The 16,524-nt window shown below is 38.6% G+C and overlaps 1 protein-coding gene across 12 annotated transcripts in view; it reads right to left on the bottom strand.

Moving 5' to 3' along the window:
* ANKRD46 (ankyrin repeat domain 46) overlaps positions 1-16,268 on the bottom strand; it is a 32,278-nt gene extending 16,010 nt beyond the window's left edge. Inside the window, exons 1-3 of one of the 12 annotated variants that reach the window (XM_035277677.3) lie at positions 15,924-15,992; positions 13,152-13,356; positions 11,292-11,389 (exon numbers count right to left, since the gene is read on the bottom strand). The gene's annotated coding sequence lies outside the window, so the exon portion shown is untranslated. Of the gene's footprint in view, positions 1-9,300; positions 9,360-11,291; positions 11,390-13,151; positions 13,357-14,984; positions 15,993-16,058 lie in introns of those variants that run through there. The other 11 variants (XM_078353459.1, XM_078353457.1, XM_078353460.1 and 8 more) reach the window with 11 other exon arrangements.
* Positions 16,269-16,524: the final 256 nt, after the last annotated feature.

The following is a 16,524-nucleotide window of genomic DNA, read 5'->3' as shown; positions in this document are numbered from 1 at the left end:
GGGGAGTAAAGACCTTCAGGAAAGAAAAATACAAGAACTGGTTCCTTCAACCATAGTGCTTTAAGTGGCAGGGTGGGGCTTCATATTTAGTTTATTTCCATTGTGCAATGTACTGCTGAAAGCTGTCAAGAAAACCAGGGGAAAAACCACAGTCTAGTGCAAGAACAGTCAATAGGGGAGTAACCAAGCCCCAGAAAGCACGCCGGTTGCTGATCAGGGCCCTGGTTCCCAAGGAACAGTGTTCATAAGGAACAGTGTCCACTGACTGGTTCCGAGGCAGACGAGCTGGGATTGTTAAAAGCAGAACTTTGGGAGTCAGGTTTTAGAGGGCTGATGCAGCCTGACATTTAAGACTCCTCTCTGTGCTCTGTGGTACTGCCTGAGAGACTTGAGGAGGATGAAGTCATTCATCCTTTGAGATAATGTGGTCACTTAGATCTCAACAACAAGAGCTTCTTATGTCAACCAGCACATTTGTCCCAACCCAAACAACAATAAAAAGGTTTGATGGAAGCTTGTGATTCACTGACTTGATGAAAAGTCATGCCTAATTTTCTTTTATATCTCAAATTCTGGATCCACAATCTTAGGTCAATCTATAAAACTTTAAGATATAACAGTATTCTTAATGGTTAAGGACTAATGGGGAGAATATGTTCTATTAATATATACTTATGATATAATAACTAAAAATTGTTCTATATCCAATAACAACAAGAATACATAATAGACTGATTTTGCATTTGGAAGGGCCATTTGGAGAAGCAAGACTAAGTACCACATTCTTGCCTCAAATGGACTGACTACATTATGCCTACACCAGTAATTTTGGTCAGAGATCAAAGCACCAGACATTTCAGCAAAATGCAGGGAGACAACGGCATAGCTGGAAAGGTAGTCTATCAGATCTTACTGTCTTTGCCATTTTCTAATGTCAAAGAAAAGTACTAACACTGAAAAAATGAATGATACACAGTAAATGAAACCCCCCAATTTAGATTCTATCACTTGGTTATTCTTATCCTTTTAAGAGAATATAGCTGTTTCAAAAAATAGTCTCAGAGATCTATAAAACAAAAATTTCCAATGAAGTCATTAAATCCTAACTGCTAGTACTTTAAAATCACTGTTCTTAAAACCTGAGCTCTGCAAAAATCCAAAGATACTGGGCAAGGAAAAAAGCCATGCTGAAAAGAAATTTAGCTGTGAGCAATGACGAATTTTAAGAATTTCAAATCATTCCCAAAACATTAACAATACATTTCTTCAGTCTGCTTATCTTCAGCAGCTATTTCATAGCAACTATTTCTCTAATAGAGTAATCTTAATTCCGAAGGCTCACAGACATTAACGAGTCTAGGGCCATAGTGCTTTAAGTGACAGGGTGGGGCTTCATATTTAGTTTATATATTTCCAATGTGCCATGAAACTTCTGAAAGTTGTCAAGATAACCAGAAGAAAACTGTTCAGATAAAACTTCTGCTTGTTTACAATTGTCCTAAAATTCCTGCCAGAATATGTTTCTAGAAGGCAAGAAATGGGTCTGATTTGTCTACATATACTGGCTGACTGCGATGCCTGGTACATTAATTTTTCTTGGAAGTCCAGACATAGGAAAATCCAATAATTCTTTCCTGAATGTACACTCAATTAAGTTCATTGTTACAGGATTTTAAAGTGATATTTTTTTCTTATGACTAGTTCTGCAGTGCATTGTAAGAATTTTTAGAAATATGAAAAAAAAGAAGAAACTAAAAGTTGCACACAACCATGAATCAAATTCACAATTCAACCAACCATGAATCAAAAATATTTAGGGAAAAACTGAATCCTGAATATGTATACATATGTACAGACTTTCTTTCTTGTCATTATTCCCTAAACAATACAGTGTAACAACTACTTACATCGCCTTTACACTGTATTAGGTATTGTAAGTAACCTAGAGATGATTTAAAGTATATGGAAAGATGTGCATAGGTTATATGCAAATACTGTATCATTCTATACCAAGGACTTGAGCATCTGCAAATTTTGGTATCTGCATGAGGTCCTGAAACCTATGCCCTAAGGATACTAAGAGATGACTGTATTCTATGTAAGGTACCACAATTTTATTGAATTCCTTAGCACACTGAACAAGAATTTATCCTGTATTTTTCCTATTACATAGATTCATTGACATTTTTGGCTAATCAAAATGTAAACAGAATTTTGTGATGCAGATGAAAGCTGTCTAATGTATGGCTCTGGGACGAGTTCCTGACTGGTGAATCTTGATGCAATGCTTTCTTTGCTCACTGTAAAACTTCTAAGATTCCTTTATGGTTCATCCTCAACTAGGCTGGACTTAAGATCCTTATTTCTCTATTTTTTGGAAAATTATATTAGAAGGGCCTAGGAAGTAAATTCTCACTGATCATATGGCTAGGACCCCAATTTTTAACCTTTCAGCGATCTGTCCTAAATAAAGACAATATATGTGAATATTTACTTGGATTCTTTAAAAAAGGAAAAGGGTTACTCTCTTTCTGTAAGAAGAAAATAAAAGAAGGAACTAAGAACACTATTATTTTAGGATATCCCAGTACTATGAAGAACATTAGAAGGAAGAAATTTATGAGCAGAAACTTCTGAATTTTATTTCCAAGGCTCAAAAATAACAGAAGTTCTAATTTTTGGAGCAACTTTTAGGCAGATGTGGATCTAACACAAACAGATACATTTTTATATCCAACTTTGTAGAAAACACACATTTTGTGGTATTTCCAACATTTTAATCTAACGTGGTTGTATCTAAAATTCTTAATTCTGTGATGTCTTCAATACAAAGCTATCAACAATTGCATAATTAGAACTATTAATGCAGTAAAGGTGAGGTTAATTTGAAGTATGTGAATTACAGAATGATACTTAAAGAAAGGCCCCTAGCCACGTGCAGTGGCTCACACCTATAATCCCAGTGTTTGGGAGGCCAAGGTGGGAGGCTTGCTTGAGCCCAGGAGTTGGACACTAGCCTGGACCACAAAGCGAGACCCTGTTTGTACAAAAACAAAAACAAAAAGGCCAGTTCATTGTGTTAAGTTCATATAATAATTAAAACTCAGTTAGTCAGACTTTACTTAGTAGATGTTCTTCTGGAACTAAGCTTAATGAAAACAGAAAAAAAAAATTGTTATGTCTGCTATTACTATGCAAATAATTGCCGGGCAACAGTTGAGATACACAATATTCTACACTTATTAAGTTACACTGCAGGCACAGATCTAAGTGCTTTTCCTGTAATAGCTCACTTAACCCTCATAGAAGCCCTACAAGGTACATGCACACTATCATTATACTCATTTCATGAGTAAAGAAAAAAAAGTCACTAAGTTTCACAAGATTTTTTGTTTAATGAATTCATCAAACATAACATAAGGGAGAACATTAGTCTAGTATGCACATTCCATATAACTCTTCACAATCATTTCACTCAAAGTGAGCTTCTTAAACTTTAGAAACAATACCTGGAAATGTCTTTTACTTTATAGAAAATAGTCTAGTACACATAAGCCAAATTAACTCTTTGTAATCATATACAAAGTAAGCTTTGTAAAGTGTGGGAAAATAACAATAAAATATTTTTGGAAAAGCCTTCTACTTCACAGGTGACTAAACTCTTAGACTAACTATTCTCAAGTACTTCTTACTGGTTGGGATAACAAGAAAACACCTAGATTTTTCTTTCTCCATCAGAAAATCAAAAAACACCAAACAAGGATTTCTAATATATTTCTGGCAATATTTATATTGATTAACTATTATTTGTTTGCATTATTAAAGTTTAGTTACAATTCAACTTTTAGCAAAGGTACTGGCTTAAGACAAATCAAAATTAATTGTTCACAAAAGGAACAGTGGTTATTTTGGATATTTTATTTCATTCTAAGATATTAAAATCACAGAATGTAATTCTCTACTATGTAATTTTACCATGTTTAAAATTCTTAGCAAGGGACTTCCTACTCAGGAGGTTTCCAGGTTATAATCTATCATTACATAATAGTTATTTGATTCTTTAAAATTGTTTTTTCTAATTGCAACAGCACTTTATTTATATGGCCTAAGGGTGCCACCTTGTGGCCTGTGTAGACTTCAAGTTCAACTTCAGCTTCTAGTATGGCATAAGGCGAGAAGACTGTACCTCTGAAGTTTCTCTGTGCCATTTTGCAGTTATTTACCATAATTCTGCGAATTTGTAAAAATCCAAAGTTGGAATGAAGTTCAATTTTCCTTTTAAAAAAAGTTTATCCAGAAAATTAAAAGCAAACATATGATTACAGGCCTATCCAGAAATCTAAACCTTATTAAATCCACCTTAGCGGACTTTATATAAAGTGCTACTTAAATGGCATTCTAACATTCATTTATTGTGTTGTTTCAAAATATAAGAATTGCAGTTTTTGCAAAATATTCCTTATTTTCTAAATAGTCTGTAAAATTGAAACCAGACTTCACCCTAAATAAGTTTGAAGGTATGAGATTGTATTCTTACAAGAAGCTTAAGTGTAATAGTCATGTGTCACTTAATGATGGGGATCTGTTCTGAGAGCTGTACCGTCAGGTGCTTTCACTGTTATATGAACATCTCAGGATGTCCTTAAGTTCTTACACAAATCTAGAGGATGTAGCCTACTACATGCCCAGGCTATACATGACTGTATTTCCATAAAATTCTACAGCTTGAAGGGCCATCCAACATCATTTAACTCAATCTTATAATTTTACAAAGAAGGACACTGAGACCAGAAAGGCTGTAACTTTGCTACTTTACACACTACCCCTCATCCCTACAGGTTCTAGTCCTATTCATGATTCACTGTCAAAATATAAAATGCAGTCATGCACTGCATAATCACATTTTGGTCAATGATGCATATATGAAGATGATCCCATAAGATCAGAATACAGTATTCTTACTGTAACTTCTCTATGTTTAGATACACAAATATTTACCACAGTGTTAAAACTGCCTACAGTCTTCAGTATAGTAACATCCTGTATAGGTTTGTAGCCTAAGAACAACAGGCCATATACCATATGGCCTGGGTGTGCAGTAGGCTCTGCTATCTAGCTGTGTGTAGTAAGTACAGTCTACAATGTTTCCACAACAATGAAATCACCTAATGGTGCATTTCTCAGAATGTGTGCACCTGTCATTAAGCACTGTATCACTGTACATCATCTTCAACATAATAATTTATTTTTACAATTCTATTGTAATTTGTTCCTTTCCAAGCTCTAGATTATGTGCTAGACGGGTGCAAGCATGTACTGCATCCTTCACACAAAACATAATTACAGTGGGTGGACAAGGGCACTCCTCCCTATGCTATAAAACCCCAGAGGATCTAGTGGACTTCTCTAAGGTGAGGTCTGATTGTGTGTGAAGCTATGAAAATCACTCTCGTCTACACTTACCATATGTACATTTATGGCCTAGGTAAACCTTTAAAATTCAGACTTCCTTATGTATCCTTATTAGACCCACCTCACTCACTCTGACTTCCAGGGGAACTCATAAATAAGAAGGATATACAACAAAAGACAACCAGACAGCAGACTACGGAGATGACTTAGCCAAACAGGATTTTTAAAATGGCATGTTTGTAGAATAGACACAAAACTGAGAAATGTTTGTAGAACAGACACAAAACAATGGAGTAGATGACTCACATGTGGGGTATTAGATGTATTTCCTCTCTCCCCACTGGAAATGTTAACTTAATGCTGAGACCTTTGGTAGCAAGGAAATACACAGTCTTATATTTAAAGGAGTTGAGGAGTGTATGAAGCTTTAAAGGGAATCTGCGGCTCTTTTCCTGGATTGGGGGTAACCTATTTGGGGAAGGCATCTTTTTTGAAAAGAAAGTAGGAAGTACATGCTTAGAAATGGCTCCAGGTTCATGAAAGAAAAACAGGGATTCCCTGCCCCCAGATTTTCTAGCCCAGTTTCTGAGGACAGAGATAAATAAAGGATTATACGCAGAAGCTGTAATTTCTGGCTAGCACTTTCCTCATGCTGCTAATTAGGAAGGGGTGGGGCAAGAAGTGGAAGACACCAATATTCTAAAGCAGAGCTCAATCAGCAGTCCTGATACCTTCAGTAGAGCATCCTTTCAAGCAGAACACAATGAATTACAGCAATTCTCTTTCTGACTGAGCCCTAGCCTCTACACACAGCCTATCCTATTAAAATGGCGAGTCTGTGAGTTAGCTCAGTTTACATGTGTGTACTCAGAGAATTATGAATAATCTTTCAGAACTGGGAATAGAGGATGACAAGTTCCTTTATCAGTTTCCCATGGAGCTGTTTTCACAAACTGCCCAGAGACCTGCCCATTGTGACTAACATGGGAAAGAATGGTCCATGACTTTGGATCTTAAGATTTAATAGCCACATAGCTCTTCTAGATTTGCTGCTTTCCAGAAAATGTCTTCAATAAGCAGGTGTTTTTGTTTAAACGCTGTCAATTAAAACTGATTGCGAGAAACTACAAACCTTACTTTCCTTCTAATTCTTATTCTCAAAACCATTTAGTATTTTGTTCTTTGTTCTGCAGCAAATACTAAAGAAATTGGGAATAATTTTGATGATTTTGTTCCTGCCTACCCCTCCAATTTCATCTTTAACCATTTCCCCTTCTTGTTTTCTATACTCCACCCCTACCTGCCTCCTTTACATTCCCTGAAGCTCCTTCCCACCTCAAGGGTGCACTTACTTTACTTTCTGCTGGTATGTGCTTCACCTGGATGGAGAATGGCTGGCTTATTCTCATCACTCAGGTCTCAGTTCAGATGTCACCTACTTCTCCCCATGTTACTTTTCACATCACCCTGCTACTTTGTTGGCATTCTCACCACAATCTATAATTTTCTTATTTATGTGCTTATTCACGTATTGTACATCTCCCCAATTTGAAAATAAACTCTGAAGACATGAGTTTGTCTTGTTCCACACTATCCACAGTATCTCTCATTATCTATTACACACTAAGTGCTCAATCTGTATCTCTTCTGTTAAGTGAATGTATGGTCCACAAGTAAAGTATGCAATCAAACGAGTCCTTCAGTAGAGTCTGGAAGTCAGTGTAAATGCTTAAATAATGACAATGAAAGTGAAGGCATTCACCGATGGGGGCCAAAAAATATAAACTAAAAATGTATGGCCAAAAGGCGTACCAATAAGACTGATACCACATTAAAAAGCAATCATGTTCATTTGACTACTTCTTGAACATCTTTTAAGGTCCAAGAAATAGGAATATTGAGAAACATTTTTTGACTCCTTCCATAAGCAGGTACATATTAAATAGAAATGCAATATGATATATACCTACTATGTAGCCACAAAATTTTTTAGAAATAAGAAATTTTTTAATTAAAAATTATTTTAAAAAATCTACTCAGAAATGAAAAAAAAATGCAATAGCAATTGGAAAGCAAAATAATAGTTTGGGTATTTCACACTTATATAACATGGGAACACTAGCATGAATACTGGTTATTTTATTTTATTTTAATTCTGATTTTTTTTTAAGAGATGAGGTCTCACTATGTTGCCCAGGCTAGCCTCAAACTCCTGGGCTCAAGCGATCCTCCTGCTCTGGCCTCCCAAAGTGCTAGGACTACAGGTGTAAGCCACTGTGCCCAGCCTGGAATGTTTTAAGAAGTTAAACGTTCAACACATTTGAAGTAAAAAATTAGTAACATTTCAGAACATTAAAAACCCATAAATTTATAAAAATGCAAGTGTTAAACATACATTGTCATTCTAATATAAATTAGGAAAAGAATAAAGTGAAACATTTTAAAAGAAACCATATTAAAAATGGAGAAAATTTAAACAATGTCTGGCAGAATTAACCAGTGAACCCACCTGGGCCTGCTCCTGTTTTAGGTTATAGATTTTTTTTTTAATTATTTTGTTATTTTCTTTCTGGGCTCTAGTACTTGCCAGGTTATGGATTCTTAAATTTCTGTAATGAATATAGGCCTATTCAGACGGTTGATTTCTTTTTGTGTGAATTTTGGTAGATTGTGCTTTTCAAAGAATTGAATTTCATCTAGGTTATCGAATTTGTGGGCAGAGAGTTGTTCATAGTACTCCTTTATTATCCTTTTAATGTCCATGGGATCTCTAGTGATGTCCTCTCTCATTTCTCATGTTAGCAATATATGTCCTCTCTTTTCTTAGTCTGGCTAGAGGCTTATTGATTTTATTGATCTTTTAAAAGAACCAGCTTTTGGTTTCACTGATTTTCTCTATTGATTTATCATTTTCAATTTTATTAATTTCTGCTCTAATTCTTATTTCTTTTCTTCTACTTACTTTGGGTTTAATTTGCTCTTCTTTTTCTAGTTTCATAAGGTGGAAGCTTTAGATGATTGATTTTGGATCTTTCTTTTCTAATACATGCATTCAATGCTTTAAATTTTCCTCCTGTAAGCACTGCTTTTGCTATATCCCATAAATGTCAGGCTATATTTTCACTATCATTTAGTTCAACATATTTATTAATTTCTCTAGAGATTTCTTCTTTGAAATGTTATTTACAAATGTGTTATTTAATCTCTTAAGTATTCAGCAATTTTCTGGCTATCTTTCCATTATCAAATTCTAATTTAATTTCTTTTGGTCTGAGATTAGATATTTCATGATTTCTATTTTGACCAATTCCAAACCAGCTACAGCCTCACTCATTACTTTGTGCTTGTACTCTATAGAGATGGTTACTATTCTGACTACACTGTGGAGCTTTTTTTTTTTTTAACATCAATTATTGCCATGTGCCCAAACATGAATATATTATTTTGACTGAAAATCAGCTATGTGTTTTTAATTCCCTCAGATGTCCACTGCCTAACTAGACTCCATTCCTACCTGTTCCATTGGTATCCAACTCTATCACTTTTCACTGCTCATATGCTTTGAAGGGGTCAGTCTTCATTATTTAAAGCCATGTAACATATCACATTCCCCTAGCTATATAAGTTTATTTAAAGGTGAGCAAGTGACCATTTCAATAAAACTGCTTGGAATGCCAGAGAAATACATTCACTTTATTTTTCTAAAAATATGATGAGTAAATGAGACATCTAAAATTGCTTTTGTCATTCTGATATATATTTCATAGGTAGCAAGTACACGGTGTGAGGCAGAACAGATAAACAGGGCCAAACCTTGAGCTTTTCATATTATAGGTATCAATAAGGTATCTTTTTAAGACAGTTTGAATTAGGTTTTCTGTTACTTACAACAAAATATAAATGACACAGAACCTGAAGTGGTCATTACTATTTGATTTCCACTCTTCCTAAAAAGGAAAAAAAAAAAATATTGTTTGTGGTACATGTTTCAGCAAAAGACAAAGGTCAAAGGAAGGGTGAAGTCCATTGATATTTAACTCTCTTTGAGAAGGAGTTGAATGAAGGCCTAAGAAATCTCAGGTTCAGCACAGGAGCTTGAACACTGACTGAGGGCTGGGTAAATTCTAGGAACTGATTGAGGAGATAACCTGAAGAACAAGTTAAAAAGAGATTCTGAATAAACAAGTGAAATAAAAATAAGTCTATTATGGAAAAACTCTTTTATAAGCAATCCACAGTTTTGGATGTGTTTAAAAAAAAAAAATCAGCATTAACAGTCAATGGGTAAAATACAGACAAAAGACTGAGGCTCTCCTAAGGCAGAGAGGCAGATTTAAATTAAAGTAGCAGTACTGCTGGGCTGCTGGAAAAAACTGATAAAACTGTCACCAAAGTTAAAATGTCTATATAAACTGTTTAAACAAAGTCACATTCAGAATTTTTTTTTTTTTAATTAAACTTAAGCAGGCCTGGCATGGTGCTCATGCCTGTAATTCCAGCACTTTGGGAGGCTGAGGCAGATCACCTGAGGTCAGGAGTCTGCGACCAGCCTGGGCAACATGGTGAAACTTCATCTCCACTAAAAATACAAAAATTAGCTGGGTGTGGTGGCAGGTGCCTATAGTCACAGCTACTCAGGAGGCTGAGAGAGGAGAATCACTTCAACCCAGGAGACGGAGGCTGTAGTGAGCTCAGGTTGCATTACTGCATTTTAGCCTGGGAGACAGAGTGAAACATCGTCTCAAAAATAAACAAATGAACAAAGAAAAAACAAAACTTAAGCTAATGAAAAAAAGGCATCATAATGTAATAAAAGAAAATATAGGTTATTTGGCTAGTTTTAATATGTTTAGCTTAAAAAATAAAATACAGCAGAGTATCTGATGTCATAAAAACTCAATATGGAAAGGCAGCTAAATAAACCATCTCTGCTCTTGCATTTGTTTCTGATTTACTCAGCACCGTACCTAAATAATAACATGCACAAATCTTTTAATTGATTGTATTTAGAAATTTATTAAAAATACCACGTATTGGATAGGATTTCTATGGCATATGTGTGTTTAAAGCACCATGAGAGAGAGCTAGAGACAGGAAAGCTGTCCATTTGTAAATCAAATTAGTGTATACCTCCTGTTTATTCAACATGTTTTGGTCTTGGAATTGTTTCTCTAACAGTGTACTGGCAAGTCAGACATTAAGTTATTTAAGGTTTCTAAACACCGATTTGGTGGAGTTCTATCCTTGTTAACACAGGGAAGCTTCAGAAAACCTGAATAGCACTTTTAAAAAAGTATCTAATTTGGAAAATAATTATTCCTTTGTAACTGATTTTGCTTTTAAAGTTTACATTGGTAATTCTAATGTCTGTTTACCAGTTTAATTTTACAAAGTACTTGGCTGTGTGGAGTGACTCACACCTGTAGTCCCAGCACTTTTGGGGATCTGAAGCAAGAAGATCACTTGAGCCCAGAAATTCGAGACCAGCCTGGGCAACATAGTAAAAGCCCATCTGTACAAAACAATTTTTAAATAAACTTTGCATGGTGGTGCGTGCCTATTGTCTCAGCTACTCAAGGCTGAGGCAGGAGGATCACTGAACCCAGGCAAGAGGTGGAGGGTGTATTCAACCATGATTGTGCCACTGCACTCCAGCCTGGACAGCAAAGCCAAACCCCATCTCAAAAAAACACAAGGAAAAAAAGGTACTTAGTTGGGCACAGTGGCTCATGCCTGTAATCTCAGCACTTTGAGAGGCTGAGGCAGATCACTTGAGATCAGGTTCGAGACCAGCCTGGCCAACATGGTGAAACCCCATCTCCATTAAAAATAAAATTGGCCGTGTGTGGTGGCATGTGTCTGTGGTCCCAGCTACTCACCAGGCTGAGGCAGGAGAATCATTTGAACCTGGGAGGCAGAGGTTGCAGTGAGCCGAGATTGTGTCACTACACTCCAGCCTGGGTGATAGAGTGAGACTCTATCTCCAAAAAAAAAAAAAAAAAGTACTTATCACAAAGACATAAAGACATAACCATAAACTTAAGTTCTAATAATAATGAAAGTTATTTTAAATAGAAATCTTTTACAGACATCACAATAGTGTCTTTTATAGAAAGCCTAGACAAAACCCAATTCTCTATTTTCCTTATAGAAAATCTAGAAAAAAATCTTTAGTAGAATGGTACTAGCATGACAAATTCGATATTATGGTTATAGTCTCAAAAATTCTTTCATTTTTAAAGGATAAAAAACGAAAGTCAAGATGGAGTCTGAAAAAAATTCTACACCAGAAGCAAAGAAGAAAAGCACACCACTGAGAATTATTTACAATAAGAAACTGAAAAAAAAAAAAAAAATATCCAGAAAAACACTGTGCTCTCAGGGACATACGAAAAATTAAGAACTCAGGGTGGGGGAAAATAGTATTAGAGAAGACTGAGACTTTTACAAAAAATGTATGAGTTAAATAAAAACACAATAAAAATTTAAAATCCCAATTGCAAGCAGTAAGGAAGTCAGTGATGGAAGGGTCTAACTTAAGAAGCTATTCAAAAGAAAAAAATTAGAAAGAATGTGTGAAATGACAGCTAAGAGAACTAGTAAGGAGAGCCAACCCATGAAAAATTCCTAGAGAAAAACACAAGAACAAAAGGCACCAACTTAATATTTTCCTCAGCTAAAAAAAAACCAAAAAAACAAATTTTAATGTATAAAGGACCTGTCCTCTTTTAGATAAAATTACAGATTTTAAAAATCCGTAGACATAACCCTAAACTTTGAAATATTCTAATCATTTTACATCTACAATGCAACAGATGGCTGTATTTGCTATGGAAAAGATACATTTGTCCGATCAGGATGGTGTAAATCTGGTATTTTACTGCATACCTTGATTATTTTGTATTCGGGTTTGGACATTAACTTGCTGAGGGCAGAAACAAGAACCTGAACTCATGCCTTAAGATAAAAATTGCATTCTTTTTATATACTTACTACCTTTTCAGACTATGCAGTGGCTCAGTCATGGCTCAATCTCCCGTGCCCATGAGATACTTCTACCTTAGCCTTCCAAGTAGCTGGGACCATAGGTGTGTGCTACCATGCCCAGCTAATTTTAAAATTTTTTGTAGAGATGAGCTCTCCCTATATTGTCCAAGCTGGTCTCGAACTCATGAGCTCAAGAGATCCTCCAGTCTCAGCCTCCCACAGTGTTGGGATTATAGGTATGAGCCACTGCGCCCAGCCCACCCAAGCCTTTTTATGGGCTCTGAAATGCATTACATAAAAGGGATGAGCTTTATTGGTTTAGAAAGTATAGCTATTTTATTTCCACCAGTCATTGATAAAACAATCCAGGTGTAGTAGCTATTACTCAGTAGCTTAAATTAGAAATAAAAATTATTTACTGTGGGAATTACGACAGTGCTTTCAAATAACTGACATACAAAAAATGTACAGCTAACCTCTTCCAAAGAGCTGCCTGTACTTTCAGTCTCCTATTCCTTTCCTCCTGTTGTCTCTTGAAACCATATCAACCAGGTTTTCTTCCTCACTGTCTCCTGAAAGTGCTCTTGCAAGGTCACCAAAGACTTTCCTATTACTAAATCCAATGGTCATCTCCTAGTCTCCATCTTACTTGACTTGTCAATCAGCAGGAGGTGACACAGCTGGCTACTTTCTCCCTGAAACCCTCTTTACTTGGCCTTCAGTACTCCATACTCGCCTCTTTTTCCTCCTACCTTCAAAAGCCTCTCCTCTGCAGTCTCCTTTGTAGCTGTGCATCTCTCCAGTCTGTGAACATGGAGAGCCCTAGGGCTCCATCCTCATTTCCTTGCACTGGATCTCATAGGCTCATGGCTCTAAATACCACCCTTCCGTGCAGGGGTGGCCAATCTTTCGGCTTTCCTGGGCCACACATATGTTACAATAACAACAGCTGATGAGCTTAAAAACAAAAATGCAAACAATCTCATAATGTTTTCAAAACGTTTACAAATTTGAGTTGAACAAGCTTGCATTAGTGACTCCCAAATTTCTCTTTCCAGCTGGACCTTTCTCCTCAACTCCAGTCTCTATAACCCCACTTGAAGAGGCATCTCAAACCTGACTAAAATGGCTCCACCCACCTTCACATTCAGTCTTCTCCATCTCGGTACACTGTAACAAAAGCCTTCCAACAGCCTTTCTCTCACAAGCACATCCAAACCATCAACAAATCCTATCAGCAGTACTCAAAATACGAAGGCTTCTTACTGCCTCTCTTACTACCCACCTGGTCTAAGCCACCATTCTCTCTGGCTTCAACTACTGCATCAACCTAACAGGTCTCCTTGTTTCCATCCTTGCCCTTACAGTCACTCTGAACACAGCAACTGAAGTGATCTTTTGAAAACCTGAATCCAGATCCCCTCACTCCTCTGCTCAAAACCCTCCAACCACCTCCCTTCTCACTCAGAGTCAAAGCGAAAGTCCTTACCTGGGCCCATTAGCTCTCTGACCTTGTCTCATCCTCCTTCCCTCCAGGTGCTCAAAGCCACTGGCCCCTTTGCTGTTCCTCCAACAAGACTCACGGATTCTGGGTTTTTGCCCTTGCTTGGTGTGCTCTTTCCCTAGACAGCTGCATGGCAGTCTCTGACGCCTTCAGTTTTGCTCGAGTCTTTTCCATGGCACCAGACTGCACCTGTCCCTTTCTTGGTGCTTCCTATCCCCCTTTGTTACTTTATTTTTCTTCTTAGCAACTGTTACCATCTGACTGGAGATAGGTTAACTTTCACAAATGTCGCTTATTATTCCCACCCCCACCTTCTTCCAGTGACACTTTAGCTCCTGGAAGACAAGGACTTCATTTTGTCTACTCTCGTAACCCCAGTGCTCACAACAGAGCCTGGCCATGGAAGGCACTAAACATACGCCTGCTATGTGAATGCTGAATATGCAAATTCTTAAATCTATAATAGACAAGGTTAAGAAGTCTGGGACTACAAAACCCAACTTCTTTCCACAACGGGAAATACAATTTCCCCTTTTGACAAAGAACTGTGAGAAACCTTTATTTTCCAAAGTAACACAATTTGCTCTAAATAACATGCCAAAAATTCCTCATCGCTTCACAGCCTCCAATGCCTTTCCTATATTCTGTAAAATATTAACTTGCTATCATCGAAAAATCTTTGATTTCCCTCTGGTCCTGCTATCATAATATTGCAAAGGCAAAGTGAACTCACTAAAAATGTATGGAAACATAAATAATGAAGAAAAGTAATTAAGTGTGTTCACAATCAAATAAATCCATCTCTATTCAAATCAAAATCATACTGGCATATTGAGAACCCCAGTCCAAGTCTAACTTTATTATCACCATAGTCCTTAATGCGCTAACATTTTTCTTATGAAACTCCTTTTAAATTAGTTTCATATAGGACTTCTGCATATGGCCATGAAAACTAAGCCAGAGGAAAATCAGTTTTGGCTACACGTCTAATTGATAAACAAAACTCTTAGCACTACACGTTTGGCTAGATAACAGAAGCTGGGATACTGAAGTAAGGGAGAGGAGGCGAAATCTCGCTCACCCTTTGCTAGCTGTCTGACCTTGGACAAGTCAGACCCTCGGCGGCTCAGTTTCCTTATCTGTATAATGGAAATGGCATCTGATAGGGTTGCTCCAAGGATTAAATAAAGGTGCCAGGTATTAAAAGCAATGGCATCACGTCTGACATAAAATAACCACTGAAAACAGCTATTACTGGCCGGGTGCGGTGGCTCACACCTGTAATCCCCGCAGTTTGGGAGGCTGAGGCGGGCGGATCATGAGGTCAAGAGATCGAGACCATCCTGGCCAACATGGTGAAACCCCCGTCTCTACTAAAAATACAAATTTTAACTGGGCATGGTGGGCGCCTGTGGTCCCAGCTGCTCGGGAGGCTGAGGCAGAAGAATCGCTTGAACCCAGGAGGCAGAGGGTGCAGTGAGCCGAGATGGCGCCATTGCACTCCAGCCTGGCGACAGAGCGAGACACCGTATGTTTAAAAAAAAAAAAAAAGAGAACGAAAAGAAAACAGCTATTACTAGAACATAAAAATAATCCCCACACCACTCATATTACAGCTCTTTAAGAACCTCCTAGGTACCACTGTCATTTTTTAAAGGGTGAGAAGTGTTACTATTCAATGGCATATTTTTACTTTACGATGTTCTGTCGCCAACCCCGAATACCGTGGAACGTTTTAAAAAAACAAATGCTTTTCTCTTGAGCTTTAGGAAAACCTGAGAGAGAACGATCTGCTTCTTAGCACTGCACGTCAAATAAGAGAGGACGTTTCCGATGAGCTGAGCCCTAAGCGGAAGGTGTGCAAATGCCGCCTTCTAACACTGGCACCCGGGACAGCTCAGTCCCACCCCAACAGCTTGTCCCGGCGCCCTGGACGCTGCGCTCCTCCAAGCCCACGCCGCGAGGGCACCGTCTCGCCCCGGCCGGGCAGCTGGACCCGCGGCGGGGCTTCCGCACTCACCCACCGCCGGATTAACCGCGAGCCAGCGCCACCCCGGGGCTCCCAGGACCACAGCCACACCCCGCATGCGCAAACGAGCAGCCTCGCGGGCCTCTCCCGGCCTCAGGAGCACACAGACCGCAGAGACGCGCTCACCAATCCGCGCTCGCTTCCTGGGCCCGCCTCCCTCCGCTGGCCGCGGAGGTGCCGGGAGCCCGGGCACCCTCTCCCCTCAGGACCCTCGGCCAGGCCGACTGGATCTCCGGTCCTACAGGGACGTTGCGGGAGGTATCGAGTGGCTCTCGCCCTGGCGCTGCCCACGGGCCCGAGGTCAGGTACCTGCGACTCGAACGAGCAGCAGAGACTGCGGCAGCTGCTCCGCGGCGGTGACGGGCGGAGGGAGGGGAGGGGCCGGCCAGGGGCAGGCAGAGTCCCCGCTGGGCCAGAGCGGCCTGGCGCCGCGGCCCCGGAGCGCCCCCTGCAGATGGGCGGTCCGCACGGTGGCTTGGCCTGCTGAGTCAGAGATTCTGGGAGTGCCTGCTCTGAATTCGGGAAAGCATCAAAACTTGTGGCTTCCCAAGAGGAAGCCATCCTAGAAGAGGTTTATCTGATCTGAGTCCGG

Source organism: Callithrix jacchus, chromosome 16, assembly GCF_049354715.1.
Source record: "Callithrix jacchus isolate 240 chromosome 16, calJac240_pri, whole genome shotgun sequence".
NCBI classification, from domain to species: domain Eukaryota; kingdom Metazoa; phylum Chordata; class Mammalia; order Primates; family Cebidae; genus Callithrix; species Callithrix jacchus.
This window is presented reverse-complemented; position numbering and strand designations above follow the sequence as displayed.